Raw genomic sequence first — 6,786 nt, 5'->3', positions numbered from 1 at the left:
GGAAGTCCCCATCCCTCTATACTTCCACAAAGAATAGCTTCTTGAAAACATAATCATGTATGAGTATGTATTTGTTCACTTACCTTTTTTATTTTTAATCAGTGTCACATACCAAGAGTTGTGTTAAGGAGTTTACTGCAATTAAGCTTGGATGTACTGATCCAGAAATAGTCTCCATAGTTCAAATAGTTACCAACTTACAAAGTAGTCATTAAAATGAACATGGCGTATACACATTATGTACACTGCTTTTTGTTATAATTTGTATTGGGTGTGTTCTGATAAATTCATCCTTACTGTACAGGAAAAAAGAATTACTTTTTTACCAAGTTTTCCAAAGACAGAATAGGTCACGAAGCTTAAGGAGATGAATATTCTCGCAGTGGACTAGACAACTTCAAAACTATTAGCCCATTCCAGATGGAAAACAGCAGGAATTCAGTTCGTCCCTTTGAAACTGTTCTACAATAATCGAAACTCAAAACCTCAAGGCTCAGCATCCCATAGATCAGAGCCTACCTTTTTGATAAACTCTTAGTAAAGTCTTGGAGATTAGAAGCAAGGTAGTTTGTGACCCGTTTGCTTCCCAAAACCTAGAATAGATTTTTACTGAATATTGGTGTATCTGGTAATATATGTTTCTTAAAGGTCCAAATGTAATAAATAAGTGGAAAAAAGTCTCTGTGTTTTTATCACTATTTTTATGCAAAGCAAGTGTATTTTGTTACTATAACGCAGGGACAGCAGGGAGCAGGTTCCCACAGCCATTACAGATTTGCATCCTCAGGTAGGGCCGTTGGCTCACCCAACAACGTCTATAAACTGATGGAGCATTCAAGTTCAAGACATTCGGGAAAATCAGTTTCCTTATAGTCAGATCACGTATCAAGGTTGGCCTTTAACTCCAAAAGTAAAAGGAAATACGTTTCTACATTTAAAATACCTTTTAAGAAGTAGGTAAATAAACAAATGTAAGCCCTCTGCTTACATGCAGAAAACCTCACAAGGGCATGACTTCATTTACAGTGACTTTTTTAAGATTCACCACTGTTGAACTTGAGCTCACAACACCCAATGCCTATGGCTGACTGCATTTGTTCAGCCCCTTGAGAAGGAGAGGAGGAAAGGAAGCTTCAGACTGGGTGGAAACAACCTCCATCTCTGTTTTTCTAAACAACACAGAGGATCTTTCTCTTGTTTGTGAGTTGAAGAACTAACCAGTCAAATAGATGAGCTTCTAGGTGTTGGATGTTGTAGGGCTGAGAATTTAGCCATCTACCCAACAGATTAGATAGCTCCGTTGGTGCATTCCCCCTCAAAATGGGGCAGAGAGGTTGTTGAGTACATGTGTAGAGAGAGTACCAGAGCAGGATCGGGTTGTTTTCTGCGGTATTGAAGTCCCTGAGACGATGAAGTGGCGCCTTTGCCAGGCCAGAGAGGGCACTGGGGAATGCACATCTGCTCAGCCTGCCCACAAGCATGCTAGGGCAACCGGCTGGAGAATGAATTTAATCAGATATGATTTGACCGCTTTTAACCACAGGGCAAGGAAAATTGAATTAATATTCCCCTGTATCTGAGTGATCTGTTGCAGAAATCACCAACGTTGGAGATGTTCCTTAGTTTCTTTGAGAATGCGGGATATAATAGAGGTCTTTGATTTTTTTTTTCCTCTTCCCATATCCCTGTAGGCATTGGGCAAGTCACTTAAACTCAGGCCTGTTTCAACTTCAAAATGGATGGAGCTGCTTTGTCTCATGCCCTTACTGCTCCAAAAAGCCATGACTTGGAGTGCATTTATTTTGCATACGAATGCATAGAATTTAAAGGCTTCTATTCTCATTAATTTTTAACAATAAAATGGGAGGGGGAAATCCCCCACAGCCCCCTAGTTTTCTCACCAGAGTTTCAAATTTCCTGTCTTTCCCTGTCAACAAGCATGTATTTTTAAATGGCTCTGCTGCAGTACGTGGATATTACTCTGACAAAACAGAAATTGGAGGGAAAGTTAGTAGGAGCTATCCCATTTTAACACAGTATGAACGTCCTATGGAAAAGATAAAACAGTTCAGTATATTTGAAAAAATCTGACATTTAACTAAGTCACTCTAAATTTTTTAGTTTTGGTCCATCACATTTAGATACCAGTTTGGGGTTTCAGACAGTTGGTGCTGACAGTGTGAAACTCCCACCGCCTGCAGTTAAATTTGAAGCTTTGGTTTCTCATGTGAACAGGCAAGGATGCTGGGATTATGCTTTGTTCAATCCTCACTTCATGAATAGATCTTCTCTACCCCCAAGCACTACCACACACAGGCTCTCCACCTGGTTTCAGCACGCACAAGAGTTTTATCTTGTTTCTCACACTGGGCAAACCTTGCTGGAACAATTGGCTTCTTAATGGTTTGCACATTAGAGGGCTTAACGTCTTTGCAAATGAAAAATCCGCTGTGCAATAACAAGTCAAAAGGAACTCAGAGCCTTTTTAGAAGAAATCATGCTGAATTATAATTCGGCTTACTGTGATAATGTTTCTTTGATCAGTATGCAAAGAAAAATTCTGAATTTAGTAGAAAACGATATCCAAATGCATCAGAAGTTAAAAAACTGTTTATAAATGTCTTCAGTATCAGGTTGAACTATAAGAGATTGCCAGTGTAAGTTTTTATCTACAAAATGACGAGTTCACCTGATGCAAGCTAATAATTCCGCATTTTACAGTCCAAGCATAAGCTCTTAAGGGCAACTTTCTGAGTATAAAATGATGGAACTTTTGATTACCAGACTGATCTACATATCTAATAATTACTGCATATTGTTAAACAAAGTCCTGATTAAAATGCAAATCCCCACCTGATTTTGAAAATACATTGCAGGAAATAGTTAAACCAGCGGGTTTATGTTCACATGTTTTCTCATTTAGCACCAAAAAGGTTCTAATAATTTTTTTTGCATAATTTTTTTAATCAAGTGTTATGTCGGGAGGGGAAATCCCCAAATGATTTAATTGTTTTTTACACAAAACTGAGACAATTGCAGATAATGGTTTCCTATGATAAGCCATCTGAAAGGAAGAAAAACCTACCTCAGACTCCTTGACATTGAAGAGTGGCAAAGACCTTAGGTCCTATCGGGTCCTTGGATAGAGAGCATCCCCTTCCCTGTGTCCCCTAGGGTTGTCATGCGCTGCTGAAATAAACACCTCTAGTCTTGGGGAGCCCATCCTCTCTGAACACAGCTCATTTGTTGTTTAGTTGAAGTACTTCTCACTGAGCTAAAATCTGCCTTCCTGTCAACCCCCTTGTCCTTCCACACCTTGAAATCAAATAGAATAAATGTAATCCTCTCCCAAATAAAAGACCTTCAGGTATTTCAAGACAAGCGCACCTTGAGATCTTGCCATAAGATACAGTTTCTCTCTTTCAGTGTCTCTTAATGAACTGGGGGTAAAAGACTATGCCTTTTTCTACCCTTGAGGTCTGGACGACTAGAAAACATTCATGTTTTCTCTAATGGAGGATAATCATAGTTTCTTCACCATGTACTGCCCTTAGTCAAGGAACATCCCGAGACCTCAGAAACCACCTGTCTAAAATAAGAAGGGGTTGTTCTTTGATGACCTTAAGGTCCTGTCCAACACAAAATGTTTATAATAGTACAGATGCAGGGATGTCTGGATGGCTCAGTCAGTTGGGCTGCTGCCTTCAGCTCAGATCATGATCCCGGGGTCCTGGGATCAAGTCTCTCATCGGGCTCCTGGCTCGGCAGGGAGCCTGCTTCTCTCTCCGCCTCTGCCTGCCACTCTGCCTGTTTGTGCACTCACTTTCTATCTCTATCTGACAAATAAATAAATAAATGAAATCTTTAAAAAAAATAGTACAGATGCAAACTCCATAAAATGAGTGTTGATTAATAGTTCCATATGGAGCAAAACTGGGAGCAAATGGGTTTAATTCACTAACACAGTACTTCTCAAAACTCAGTCATTTGCACGGACAGCCCCAATTTCTACCATTTCTGGGTACCATCTGTACAATTACTACTTAACAGCTTTCTCTGAATCAACTTACTTATTCCACTTGAATCATTCAATTTAGAAGGAAACTTTATATCAGCATAAATGTGAAACCATGGTCTTTTTCATAAAAAGAAAACACTCTTTTTTTTTTTTTTAAAGGACTTTATTTATTTGAGCTAGAGAGAGAGAGCAAGAGAGAGAACATGAGCAGGGGGCAGGGGGAAAGATGTAGAGGGAGAAGCAGGCTCTGCACTGAGCCAGGAGACTGACTCGGGGCTCCATCCCGGGCCCCTGAGGCCATGACCAGAGCTGAAAACAGACACGACCAACTGAGCCATCAAGAAGCCCCCAAAACAAAATACCCTTGAATACAGATATTTTACTAATGATGTTTATACTTAAATAAGTACTATTCTAAAGAACATTATTTAGAAGATCTGCACACTATCCAAAATCATCCGAAGGATCTCGCAGAGTAGTTTGGATAAAGGTCCTTGGAGAAAGCTGCGCTAGAAGGGAAGGATATTTCCTGCTACCTAGAGGTTCGGGAGCCCTTGTCTCCTTAGAATGACCCCTGAGTCAACAGCAGTTTGTAACTCGAGGTCAAATTAGTGAAAGCTGATGCTGTGATGACCTAATATTAAAGGTCAACATTTTTTGAGCACTTACTAGATACCCATGTGTTTTTTCATACCTCTGAGTATTATTTTCTAATTTCCTAAAGTTAATATTAGAGTAGATCACTTTATCAGTGAAATCTGTCTTTGTAATCTTGGGCCAGAGTTAATCAACCCCTACAAGCCAGTTTGTTGGAGGGAAAAAAAAAAAAAAGTCTGTAGCCCAAGAGAATAAAATGAAATGGAGATTGAGTATGTGTCCTAGAATTTCATCACTCTGGATCAATAACCTGAAAGACTTAAAGACAAAAGAAACTACCTGGAGATCAGTGTTCTTATACTGGGAGATAAATGTGTAAAAATTAATTCCCTTTTGAATCCTCATCTCCTTTCCTTCAGAGTTCTCCATACCACAAAAAAAAAAAAAAAAAAAAAAAAAAAAAAAAGAAAGAAAGAAAAAGAAAACTGCACAGATTTAAAACAAATGACTTCTAAACCTCAATGCTACTAGTTACCATGCTGCATGGAGAACGGCCTGCGTGTCTGATAGGGTGTGTTATGTTTGCATTTTACCCCTGTTGTGGTTTCCTGTCAGTCTGTGAGCTTTGGGGAACCTTTTACAAGACTTGAGAGACTTGAGTCTCAGAAATTTCAGGAAGTACCAATATCAAATGGCTGTCAGGCATCTCTAAACTTTACCCACCACTTCTTCCTGTGTGTGCGCTCTGGATGGGTCTTCCTCCTCCTCAAAAAACACTCCATGTGTCCTGAAATATCAGCTTTCAAATCAAATGTCAGTCATGGTCCAGGTGGACAATTCTGAAATTAATGAGCATCAGAATTTCCCCAGGGAGCCTGCCGAGGGCCCCACCAAACCCTACTGAATTAGAGCCCAGGAATCTAGGATATCAAAGCTTTGAGAACCACCATTTTGGTTTAATCCCTCATTTTCCAAAAGGGGAAACTGATGTCCAAGGAAGAGAACTGAGTGACTCATCTAGGAACCAGCCGTAGGAGCCAGTCCTAGAATTGTTCTTTTACAGCTTCTTCTGGGGAGATCAGACCCTCAAAATCCTGCTCAAGGAGTGCCTGGGTGGCTCAGTAGGTTGAGCCTCCAAGTCTTGCTCCCAGCTCAGGTCTTGATCTCAGGATCGTGAGTTCACGCCCCACATCAAGCTCCACGCTGGCATGGAGCCTACTTAAGAAACAAACCAAAAACCCTGCTCCAGCCTCATCAAACTGAACTTTGCCAAATGTTTGATGTCGTTCTTGAATGTTTCCCACCATGCCAGTTTATTTAGATCAGGATCACTTTCCTTGCAATGAAATCCTACATGCAGCTGACAGCCTCTTGTGTTGTCCCTGGACACCCAAGACCAGTTGTGACCAGTATCCAGCAGCAGAGTTGGATGGACTCTGCAAAAGCAAAAGCCATGAAATCCAACCTGTAAAGGGTGAGATCCGCCCCGTAAAGACAGGCAGTGAAGAGTGGGGTCAAGAACACAGGCTTTAGTGCAGTTCCGGGTTCATGTGCCGGGACGCCATCTGCACAATGGGGGACAAGTTCCTGCACTATTCACTTCCCGGGGTGACTGGGAGAAGCAAACGAGAGGCAGATGAAAGTACCTTGCCTGATGTCGGGTATATGGGACACACGCAGTGCGTGGGGCGGCGGGGGTGAGGACGATGACAGTGTCTCAAGACCGAGTGACCTAGTGCCAGCCTGGGAAAGCATGGGAAACAGTCAAACCCACTAAACAAGTGTATCAGAATACAAAGAAAGCCTTACTTAACTGCCATATTCTAGCTGATGCAGTATTGAGCAGTATTGAGCCAGTAGGCAGTCAGCTTGGAGGGCCGGTAAAGGGAGCCCCTCTGTTCTTCAACAAAGTGTTGTGGAACCCCGGCCCACAGGTGGTCCAGGCTCAGAGTTCAGGGCTCCACAGGCACCATCTCATTTAACCCTCATAACAACCCGACGAGATCAGCTTTAAAGATGGACAGACTGAGGTTCAGAGAAGTGAAATAACTTGTCGAAGATCACACAATTCCTGGTGGAGACAGGATGCCTCCCTCTCCCACCCCAGACCCACGGGAGTCCGGTGCTAGGGAGAATGGATACCTCCAGCGGTGACATATGGACTCAGACTG

This window comes from Mustela nivalis (assembly GCF_964662115.1).
Source record: "Mustela nivalis genome assembly, chromosome: 17".
NCBI classification, from domain to species: Eukaryota; Metazoa; Chordata; class Mammalia; order Carnivora; family Mustelidae; genus Mustela; species Mustela nivalis.
This window is presented reverse-complemented; position numbering follows the sequence as displayed.